The 11,969-nt window shown below is 38.7% G+C and overlaps 1 pseudogene; it reads right to left on the bottom strand.

Moving 5' to 3' along the window:
- Positions 1-1,167: 1,167 nt before the first annotated feature.
- LOC118981081 (endoribonuclease LACTB2-like) lies at positions 1,168-3,427 on the bottom strand (annotated as a pseudogene).
- Positions 3,428-11,969: the final 8,542 nt, after the last annotated feature.

The following is an 11,969-nucleotide window of genomic DNA, read 5'->3' as shown; positions in this document are numbered from 1 at the left end:
AATGATGAATCAGCCTGGCAGAAACGCTATGTTGCTACACATTTGCTGCAGTGCTGGGCACATAGAGCATACTTGGTACATGTTAACTGGTTATCCTGTGACAATAACACAAAAACTGTGAACCAGGGGCTGGCATTTAATAAACCAATGGGAAGTAGGAGCTTGAACATATATACAAGCTTGGGCATAGTACTCACCATTGTCATTAAGTGACTTTCAAAATATGATATCTCCTACGACAGATTTGAATTGGGGCTTTATTCATAAGTGGCAAAGTATGTGCAAATTGTAACAAAATCAAGCTGCAAAGAGACTGCATACAGAGGACCCCAGGTGTGGCAGCCAATGAGGAGCCTAAGCATATGACTGATCAGAATAGTTCAGAAGATGTAGTCTAATCCTTCCTGACCTGCTTACCTTAGCCAGCTTGGGACCATTTGTCACTGCATGTGGAGGATGGAACTGGGACTGTTGGCTGGGTACTGTCTTTTCAGAGCTACCCTTTGTTATTATGTAGGGGTGAGGGATTATGGCTCTTGTTAAGCAAAACAAGATAGGAAAGTAATAATTTTTTAAACAGGAAATTTTGTATTTCTTCATTGCCAAAATCATTTGTGGAATGCCATTATAAAACAATAAAAATGACACAGAACTATAGAATTAATACATAATCATGATATAATGGAAAGAAACATGAAAACAAAGTTATTATTTATAGATACAAACAAGGGTTATAGAAAGGAAGGAATTACATAGAAATCTGCACATTTAAATGAAGCATCTAGAGAAAAGAGTATTATTGGCCACCAATAATAAATAACTAATTTCCAAGAGTAATATCCTGTGTAAATGACATACATTTTATTATATTTTAAAGTAACCATTTTACTTAATCAGTTGAAAGTGGATAAACTCTTGGATCTTTATGTTTTGGTAAAATGTTTTAAGATTTAGTTAATACAAATTATCTTATAGATATAAAATGCAATATATATATATATATTAGAATAAATATAACATTACTTTAAGGTATACCTATGGCTATTTCCAATATTATACACTAACTTTTCTGTTAACAATTAATAGCTAAGGAAGAATACCATTCTTTATAAACAAAACAAAACAATAAAACTTTTACTAATCTGAAACTTAAGATAAGCTTTCCACTTATTGAGCTTTCCCATTTATTGGATACATGCTGATAAGTATTTTTCCTTCCTTTTCAATTTTTTTCAAATGAGGCAAGAGATTGCATTCAGCTGGTTTATTTAAGTACTCAGGAGTATTCTTATAAATAATTTTTACAAGCTCTATTACTGTAAAGATTTTTAAAAATTATCAGAATATACTGTAAGAATCTGCTCTTCTCAAATCTTTCTGTGAGAAATGTAGAACTTTAGCTTCAGCATTATGTATTATGGGGTCATGTCCTGGATATATAATACCAGTTTTTATTTTCAATAACTTGTGGATCCTGAGAAAGAAGATAGGGCTCCTGGTGGCTAACTGAGCTCAAATTAAAAACAAAACAAAAAGACAAAAACAAAACAAAACAAAAACAGACAAACAAAATACCTAGCCCAGCAGCCATTTCTACACAGGGGCCTCTCACACAAACTGCACTTCATGGAGAAGTCTGTGCTGAGCTGCCTGCCTCTGCAACTTTCTTTCTACCATCTGAGCCAGTCCTATAAATGAGCTCCTGGAATCCTATTTAAACCAAGGTTTTCCCTTATCTAATCAGAACTGCACAGGTCTGACCAAATAAGTTTTATTTTGACCAACCAGGACAGTGCATAATGGGCCAATAAAACTGCAGAGATTTGAAGTCCTCATTTGCATGAGGATGGACAAATCAGGGACCAAGAATGGCAACTTCTGTCTTTATAAGCCATTTCCCCTCTGACTGTGTGCTTTCCCTTTCCATCAGTGACTAAAGTCTGTTTCCCCAGTTAAAGCTGAAACACACGAATAATATCTCTGGAGTAGAGCAGACTGGTACAGGAACAGAGAGGCGGAGAGAGGAACAGAGAGACCAGAGAAGAGCAAAGCTGCCTAGTCATAGAGGGGCCTGGCCCCAGGTTGTCCCACAGCTGTGCTATATCACCATTGAACTATTTGTACTGAACAAAGTTTTCTTCTTCAACACATACCAAATTGGGTTTCATCGAACTGATGTAATTGGTTGACTAATTCTTTTAGGGAGTTCATAGAAAGCAGAGCATTCTCTTCTTTTAAAACTAGAGCCATATAGTCATTAGTATGGCCAGGTGTGTATATAACTCTTAGAGTGGCACCATCAATCTTAATCACACCTCCATCTTTCAAATTAACATATTGTTACTCTCATCAACCATCACTGGTGCAAATTCAACACCAATGAGACTTCCAAATTTGGGGTGCAGTGAAGAAAGGAACTATATTCCATGCAGAACAGCTCAATTATGATACAGGATGACTGGGAAAATAGTATGGATGTGGAATAGTCCTGAGACCTGGCTCCTCTTGGGTTAGACAGCTGTGCTCTGATCTGCTCCTTGCTGGTCTGTTCCATTCTGCTCTGGCCTGCGCTATTCTGGGTCTCCTTCATTGTTTCAGCTCAGCCAGAGAAACACAATCTTCAGCAGAAAGGAAAAGTGCACTCTTAGAGCCACAGGGGGGCTGACTTATACAGACAGAAGTTTCTGACCCTGGTTCCTGATTGGTCCACCCTCATGCAGATGAGGACCCTAAATACTTGAAATTTAATTGGTGCAAAGGGTACTTACCTGATTGATTGGTGAAGATGATAATGGGGATATAGCTACACAGCTCCAATTGGATGGAGAAAGCCTCAGTCCCATCAGTTAAATAGGATTCCAACAACTCCTTTATACGAATTTCAGAATGGCAGAAACACAGTACAAGCATGCAGTTAAGTGCAGAGGTGGGTAGGTAGATCAGTGCAGACTTCTCCCTGAAATGCAGTTTGCATGAGAGGCACCTGTGTAGAAATCACTGCTGACTTTTTTTTTTAAATTTGAGCCCAGTTAGCCACCAGAAGCCATTCTTAGTAGATATTTTCTTTCTCAGGGTCCACACTCTTCATCTCTTGTATTTTTTCTCTCTGAAGATTCAATGGGAGTTTTTTTTTTAATTCAACATCTAGTATCATTAGTAATGTTTTTACAAATATCTCATATGTCTTCAGTATGCTCACAATGCTGATGAACTGCTATGATTTCCTGGATTGCTGTGTCACAGTTGCTCAGAGTCTGCTTTAAACAGTGGATATATTCAGGAATTGTTGTTTCTCCAGTGTCAGTGAGCTCTATCCTGAGTTGGGTCCTTATTGGGTACCCTGCAGGGTCATGAGATCTGGGTTACAGCCCAGGACATGCACCGCACAACTAGACAGCATCATAATGCATTGCAGAACAGCACCCATCTCTGCCTGAGAATCCTGAAGATATGTAGCTTATGGTTTGATCATAGCATAAAACCTAAAAAGTAATGATTTTTAAAAGAGGTCATTTTGATAGACTGTGAAATCAAAATTGCTGCCAATAGGACTAACTCAGTAATTTTAAAGTACATATGTGCATTCTGTAATATCCAAAGAATAGCAGTTTGGGTCATTTGCCTTCAGGAATTTATAAGGCCCCGCACTGAGAAGAGCAGGAACTCAGGCATTGGGGCAAATTTCTCAAAAAGACTGATAAGCACCAGCTTGTTCTCCTCAGACCCCTGAATAGGGTACTGACCCAAGATGGCCCAAGCAACTTGGAAACTTCAGCATAGCTCTGCTATTAAACAGAAGGCATAGGAGAGCTTAGCAAGCCACATCCAATAATACATTAAAGAGATGATACACCATGATCAAGTGGGACTCATCCCAGGGATGCAAGGATGGTACAATATTCACAAATCAATAAACATAATATATTACATAAACAAAATGAAGCCAAAAATCACATGATCATGTCAATAGATGCAAAAAAAAAACATTTGATAAGGTACAGCAACCATTTATGATAAAAAAAACACACAGTAGAGTGGGAATAGAGGGAGCATTCCTCAACTTAATAAAGGCCATATATGAGAGACCTACAGCCAACACCATACTCAATGGGCAAAGATGAAAATCTTTCCACTAAGAACAGGAACGAGACAAAGTCGTCCACTTTCACCACTTTTATTCAACATAGTATTGGAAGTCTGAGCCAAAGCAATCAGACAAGAAAAGGAAATAAGTAATCCAAATTGAAAAAAAAAATACAACTGCCATTGTTTGCAGATGACATGATAGTGTACATAGAAAACCCTATAAACTCCACAAAGAAACTGCTTGACCTAATAAATGAATATGCAAAAAGATTGGGATACAAAGTCAATATTCAGAAATCAAAGGCATTTTTGTATACTAACAATAAAACATCAGAAACATAAATGAGGAAAAAATCCCATTTGATATAGTATAAAGAAAAATAAAATACCTAGGAATGAACCTAACCAAGGAGGTAAAAGACATGTACTAAGAAAACTACACAACACTGAAGACATCAAGGGAGACACAAACAAGTTGAAACATATACCATGGTGATGGATAGAAATATTAACATTATCAAAATATTATCCATACTAACCAAAGCAATTTATAGATTCAATGTAATACCTATTAATATATCAATGGCATATTATATATATATAGAACAAACACTTCAAAAATTATATGAAACCATAAATAACCCCAAAGAGCTGCTGCAATTTTGAAAAATGAGAGCAGAGTAGGAGGAATCACAATACCTGATATTAAACTGTATTACAAGGCCACTATAATCAAAACAGCCTGGTACTGGCATAAGGACAGACACATGGACCACTGGAACAGAATAGAGAGCCCAGAAGTAAACCCACGTCTCTACAGTTAATTAATATTGCACAAAGGGAGCAGCCAGCATAAAATAGAGCAAAATAGCCTCTTCAACAAATGGTGTTGAAAAGGCTATTTTCAACATGCAAAACATGCAAAAAGTAATGCGACTTAAGCACCAAGTTACACCATACACAATAAATAAATTCAAATTTAAATATAAGTTGTGGCACCATAAAAGTCTCAGAGGAGAACATAGGCAGGAAAATCACAGATATTCCACACAGCGATATTTTCATTGACATGTTCCCTAGAGGAAGGGACATTAAGAAAAGAATAAACAGAGGGCATGTCATCAAAATAAAAAGCTTCTGCATGGCTAAAGAAAACAGCATTAAAATGAAAAGAGAACTAACCATATGGGGAAACATATTTCTAAGTGATACCTCAGACAAGGGTTTGATCTCCAAAATATATACAAAACTCACACAACTTCACTCTAAGAGGACAAGCAACCCAAATAAAAGGTGGGCAAAGGATTTGAACACACACTTCAACAAGGAGAATATACAGAGGGTCCAAAGACAAATGAAAATATGCTCAGTATTGCTAGCCATCAGAGAGATGCAAATAAAAACCACAGTGAGATAGCACTTCACAGTGATCAGAATGGCCATCATAAACAAAACAACAAAAAAACAAGTGTTGGACAAATTGTGGAGAAAAGAGAACCCTACTGCACTGTTGGTGGAATTGCAGACTGGTACAACCATTATGAAAACAGTATCAAATTTCCTCAGAAAACTAAAAATGGAACTGCCTTTTGACCCAGCAATTCCACTGCTAGGACTATATCCTAAGAACTCTGAAACACTAATCTAAAAGCACCTGTGCACCCCAATGGTCATAGTAGTACAATTTACAATAGCCAGGTGCTAGAAGCAGCCCAAGTGTCCATCAGTAGAAGAATGGATTAAAAAAAACACGGTACATTTACACAATGGAATTCTATGCAGCAGAAAGAAAGAAGGAGCTCCTACACTTTGTGACAGTATGATGGAACTGGAGAGCATTGTGCTGAGTGAAATAAGCCAGGCGGTGAAATACAAATACCATATGATCTCACCTTTAACTGGAACCTAATCAACAAAATGAACAAGCAAGCAAAATGTAACCAAAGACATTGAAATTCAGAACAGGCTGACAGTGAACAGAGGGGAGATGGAAGAGGATAATGGGGGAAACAGGTGAAGGGTTTAGAAGAACAATTATAAAGAACACATGGAGAATAACAAGGGGTGGTGGAAACAGGGGGTGGGGTGAAGAGGGCTGTGGTGCGGAGGGGTGGGAGCAAAGACCAAAAACTGTAGTAGAGCAATAATAGAAAACAATGTTAAAAAATCAAGACAGTATAAATAAAACCCATGAATTTCATCAAAGGGAAAAAAAAAAGAACACTGGAGCCTTACAGAGCCCATAAAGACTGGCTGTCCCTTTATCCTACCTTTCCTAGAAATATCCTAGTTCCACCACCTGGTGGTTCTCTTCCTGTGAGTGCCTGACCTTGGAGGGACTTTTGGGAGGTGTTAAGGGCAGTTTCAAGAAGAACCTGAAATATGAGAGGCTTTCTTGTTCATGGAGTAGATGGGTAGACTGTGCAATGGGACTTACAGTAGGTTTCATAGTGAGGATTCTTTCCTCTCACTTCCCACCTGGCCCAGTGCCTGGGCTCCTGGACCCCCAGCCTAGTTCAGACCAGGGGTTTGAAAATCATCTCCAGAAACTGATCATCTCCAGAAACTCATAACTGCAGTAGAAGTGAGCTTTCCAAGCCATCACTGGCCTGGCCTCCTGTAGACCCTTGCTTACAGTTGTCCTACTTTAGCTTGTCCTGCAGTAGATAATAATTTCTTACATTTATTTTTTTTCCCCAAAATTCCTTTGCATAGCTTTTTGAATCTTTGTGGCCACCTTGTATGGTAGATATCATATTTTTTAAATAGGAATCTATTAAAAGAGGGAGAAGACAGCTTTCTTGGTGTTTTTGATGTGAGCAAGTCACAGCTTAAACCAAAGCTTGTAACTGGTGGCACAGGTTGCTGCCTTGGTTCCCTTTTTCCAGATGCTGCTGCATACAGCCTGGTGTGCTGCTGTGAGACCAGTAGTGTGTTTGCCAGGTGTTGGTTCTGTGTCCAGGCTGCTCCAGTGAGAGTGAAGTCTCCACTAATGTCCAGCTATGTGACAGACAAGTGTGCTTACTTCTGTGCCTCAGTTTCCTTATCTCCAAAGTGAAACTAGAGATAGTGCCCATTCATAAAATTATATTAACACAAACTAATTAGTGTAGGCAAAGTGCCCTACAATAATAAAGTAATAATTCATCCCATCACAAAACAACCCTATGAGATGAGGATATTGATAAATCCCATTTTACAGGTGAAGAAACTGAGGCACAGAGAGACAAAACAAATTCTTTTTGGGAGAAAGGCCAGGGATCATGTTCTTAACCACAACACCAGACTTTCTTCTGGTGTTAATTTATAATTTCTGTATTTGCAACACCTTGGCCAGACTTCAGTTTTGCTAAATAGGATTTCTGTCTCCTGTTAAAATGGAAAGTTCTTTGGGGAAGCTTATATTAAACCTTACCACAGTGTTAGTGAATCCAGAGGCTGTGGGGTATATTTGATGGAAGAGAGAGAAAGATTCATAAGTCATGTTCATCAAAGTAATGAGAGATGTTAGTACTAGTGGGGACATGGCAAAATGAGGTAGAAACTTTGTAAAAAGACGGCTGAGGAATTATATGTCTTACAATTTTCCCTAGCTGCTAAAGTAATCCTTATTATAGAACCTCATTAGAGTTCATTTTCTGAGAACTTTTCTCATGAATTGTCCCAGTGCTGTTATGTTTCTGACATCAGGGACTGATAGGACTTCTCTAACAAAGGAGGCATTCAAAATAGGCAGAAGTCCTATAACCAAGCAGTAAAACTCCAGCCCTGGCACCTCAGAATCCTGCCTCCCTGAATGAATACAATCCATTTCCTTATGGTTTGAAAAACTTGACAAGGGTATATTGCATATGACCCTGGCAATAAATTAAACACTTAAGCGTTCAGTTTCTTATTTGCCTTCAGCATGGGAGTAAGAATCAGGGGCCTTTTCTTTCTAGTTTTGGTACCAAAAACTGAGCCTCTTTGGTGGAGGGCTTGCCATTTAAATTAGACTTTCTAAACCCCTCTTCTGAAAACCAGATGTAGTCATGCACCATGTCTTCCAGTTATACAAGGTCTGTCCAGAACATATCCAGCAATGTAATATAAAAATTTGTGGGAAGCTCCACTTGTCCAGTGGAGCTCTCCTGACCATTGTAGATGAGAATGAGTCATCAGGGACACATTCTGTTGTTCTAGCAGGACAGAGGATGGTGATTCCCTCTAGCAGAGAATGCCCTGAGCTTTTCTCTGAAATGGTTTTTATTGGGATCAGTATGTGTAGGGGCATACGGTGTGCATGCAAAGCTCATCAATCAATGTCTAAAGGCCATAGTTATAGAAAACAAATGTCATCTGTAGATAACAATTGAAGAAACACAGAGATCTGCCTCAGGTCAGGGTCTGTTAGATATGCTGATGGCAGAGGGCCATTGAAGTGTGGTTCATGAGATTAGGAGTTCACTCCATTATGCTTTGAATTTAAACATCGGGTTTATATCAACAGGGCTATACAAAGCATAGCAAGCTTTGAAGGACACAATGCATTAGTCAGGCCTAATTTCCTATAGGAAGCCCCTGTGCTAGCACCAGGTCATGCCTGCCTCCTGCGTTCCCAGTTTTCCAGTCAAGTATTACAGGCTTCTTTCAAGGCCTGATTTGCACAGGGCTAGTCTCTGATGCCACACAAAGTGCCCCCCCCCAAAAAAAAATTAGAGACATTTATTGAAGAAGATACAAGATACAACAATATTGTACATAGGATGATGCCTTAGTCCCCTTCAAAGTAGGCACCTTGGTACCTCACACAGTTCTCCCAATCTCCATCAGCTGCCCCATCATCTTTTGCTGAATCTCAACAATGGTCTGAAATATCTTCCTTTTCAAAAGTGATTTTAGTCTTGAGAAAATCCAGAAGTCACAGGGTGCCAAAGCCGAGCTGTAGAAAAAGCTGAGTCACCTGGGTGATTTGACATTTTGCCAAAAAATTCTGTACAAAGTGTAATGCATAAGCAGGCATGATGAAACTGCAATCACCAGTTACCCATAGTTGTGCTCTTGTGAATAATTCAAATAGTTTCCATGGGGGACTGCTCAAGTTTAATGCAAAATTTGATGCAGGTTTGTTGCTGTACTTGCTCAGTCATTTTGAATGTGATGGCCACACACTACACGTGCTCATTCAAGGGCATCTACCTCTCCACCGACTAGTACAGTGAAGTTATCATTGTTTACATGTGTGCATTCCAGTACATGGTCCTGGTCTGCCAGGTTACATTAATGTTGTGCAAACTGTTCTTTTTATATTAACAATGGCTGGGCTTTTTTTATGGAAAGTCTTCATATATTAGGGTTAATTAGATCATGTTTGCATGGGGCTTTGAAGATGAGAGTAAATATAATTGTTATTACATATCATCTCTTCCAGAAACTAGGAATGCTTCTACTACAGGGAACACTTGGACACGTCTTCACATGTATCACTCACTTTAGGGTAAAACTTGTCTGGCACCAGTGTAGAACTGGTGCCAGACAAGTTTTTTAGAACTGACAACATCGTGTAGATCAAATGGTCCAAAAAAAAAATCACAGAGAGAAAGAGACAGACAGGAAGAACTTCTTGGATCACCTGGGAACAGCAGTCAGGGGGTTGGTGACTTGGAAGCCCACCCATTCAGCTGCCAGCTTCTGGGTAGCACTCTTATAACTGAATCTTAGCAGAAAGAACATGAGTCAGTAAGAATGTCATGGCTCCACAGGTCAGAAAGTGCTTGAACAAATGGGAAAGGCAAGAAATGTCATTGCAGAGAACATGTCATGGGAGAAGGGTGAAAGAGAGGGAGAGATATTGCTTATCATATTTGAAAATTATTTGTAGAGTGTCCTGTTTGGCCTTTGTGGCCCTTGTGAGAATTCCACTACATCAGTCTATCTTATTTCCACTGTCAGGATGATTACACTTTTAACCACAGGATGTCTATGTCGTGTAAGCCTCAGTACCAGCTGCTTGCCTAGAAAATGAGATCCAGGGCTTTTAAACTCTTGCTATGATCTTCAAGACCCTCTATCATCTGCATCCTGTTGATTTTTCTACTGTTTTCTTTCACACACTTCTCTGTGTGGGAACTCTTCCAAACTAGCTCATGCCCCTGCCCCCACATTCAGGCTTAAATGCACCCCTGCCCAGTGCTTTACCCACTGAATTCTGTACATTTAGCCGAGTTCCTACTTCCTTGTTGGTTCTTCTGCCTGTCAAGCTTCCAAGTGTTCCCTCTTTTTGGTCAAATTTGTTTGCTCTTTTTTTAAAAAGATTTTATTTATTTATCTTTAGAGGGGAAGGGAAGGAGAGAAGGAGAGAAATATCAATGTATGGTTGCCTCTCATACATCCCACGCTGGGACCTGGCCTGCAACCCAGGCATGTGCCATGACTGGGAATTGAACTGCAATCGTGTGGTTCGCAGGCCCGTGCTCAATCCACTGAGCTATACCAGCCAGGGTGTTTGCTCTTTATTTAGCACTTATTTATATAAATATCTCTATACATGTATATAATATATAAATAATACATACATATATATACTATATAAATAATACATTATTTATATTAATATGTATATGTGCATATATAATAGCACATATATTATTTATATACAAATATTTTTACAGAGTATATATTTTATTGGCATATGTCTATTTATATAAATGTTTCCTTTATTGCTGTTTGGATTGCAATATCAGTGAGACCAGGGGTTGATTTGTACATTTACATAGGGCACTGCATCAGGAAGTTTTAAACTCCATGAGGGGAGGAGCATATCTAGTACTTAATACCATGCCTGACATGTAGGTTCTTGTCCCATTTATCTCTTGCTAAGTAAGAGATCACCCAAACGTAGTAGTGTAAAATAATACCAGTTATTTATTATTCTCTCTCTTGACCCTTGGGTTGGCTCAGCTCAGCTAGGTGACTCTTGCTTGGGGTGTCTCATGTGATTGCAGTCAGATGGTTAGTGGGCTATACTCACCTTAAAGCCCCCTGAGGGATATCCTTCTGTCTCTATGTGGCTTCTCCACATGGCCTAACATAGCATAGTTATGTTTCAGCATAGCTGGACCTTTTTTCTAATGACTCAAGCTTCAAGGCATGTGTCCCAATAGAGCACTGAAGAACTGCATACCCTTTGCTACCATGTCCTGGGACACAAGGACCATCACTTCCTAGCATCCTCTTGGAACCACATCACATACAGTCTGTAGTCAAGGGGAGGGGTTATTTCACATCACATGCTAGCCCACAGTCATGGGTGAAGATTATTTCACATCATATACAAGTCTAGAGTTAAGGGTGGCATTACCCTCTTTGATGTGAAAAATGTCAAATAATTCATGGACATGTTTTAAAACTACCACAGTACACAAGAAGTAGTTGTTGATTAATTAAATAAATAAGTAAATAAATAAATAAATGACCATTTTTACTGTTTGCCATTTGAGAAAAGGGGCAATATAGTATCAAACTGAAATTTGCTTACATTGATGACATACTAAGGATATTTGTTTATTTTTTAATGTGTTTACAATTCATGGGAAAGTATACATTTCTTTTGTCCTCACAAGATCATGTTATGTTGATGGATTTGAATTAATGGCCCACATACTTCATTTCTTTAGATATTAATTTTCTTCTGGGGTTCCCTCAGAAACACCCAATAGCACCAGCTTTAATCGACCCTTGCTGGAATCTGAAAAACAAGGTGTGATAGTTCAACATCATTGGTGCCTCTTATTCATCTCATGCTAATGTCCTACTTTACTGGGGTGAGATAAGCAAGGTTTTAAAAACTTAGTTCAAGGTTCTAAATTTCTCTGAAATCCTCTTAGGATTAAAGCAGTCTGTAA

This window comes from Sturnira hondurensis, unplaced genomic scaffold (genome assembly GCF_014824575.4).
Source record: "Sturnira hondurensis isolate 20B ecotype Veracruz unplaced genomic scaffold, ASM1482457v3 Scaffold0023456, whole genome shotgun sequence".
NCBI lineage: Eukaryota > Metazoa > Chordata > Mammalia > Chiroptera > Phyllostomidae > Sturnira > Sturnira hondurensis.
Note: the sequence above shows the minus strand (reverse complement) of the source record. Positions and strands in the feature narration are given on the sequence as shown.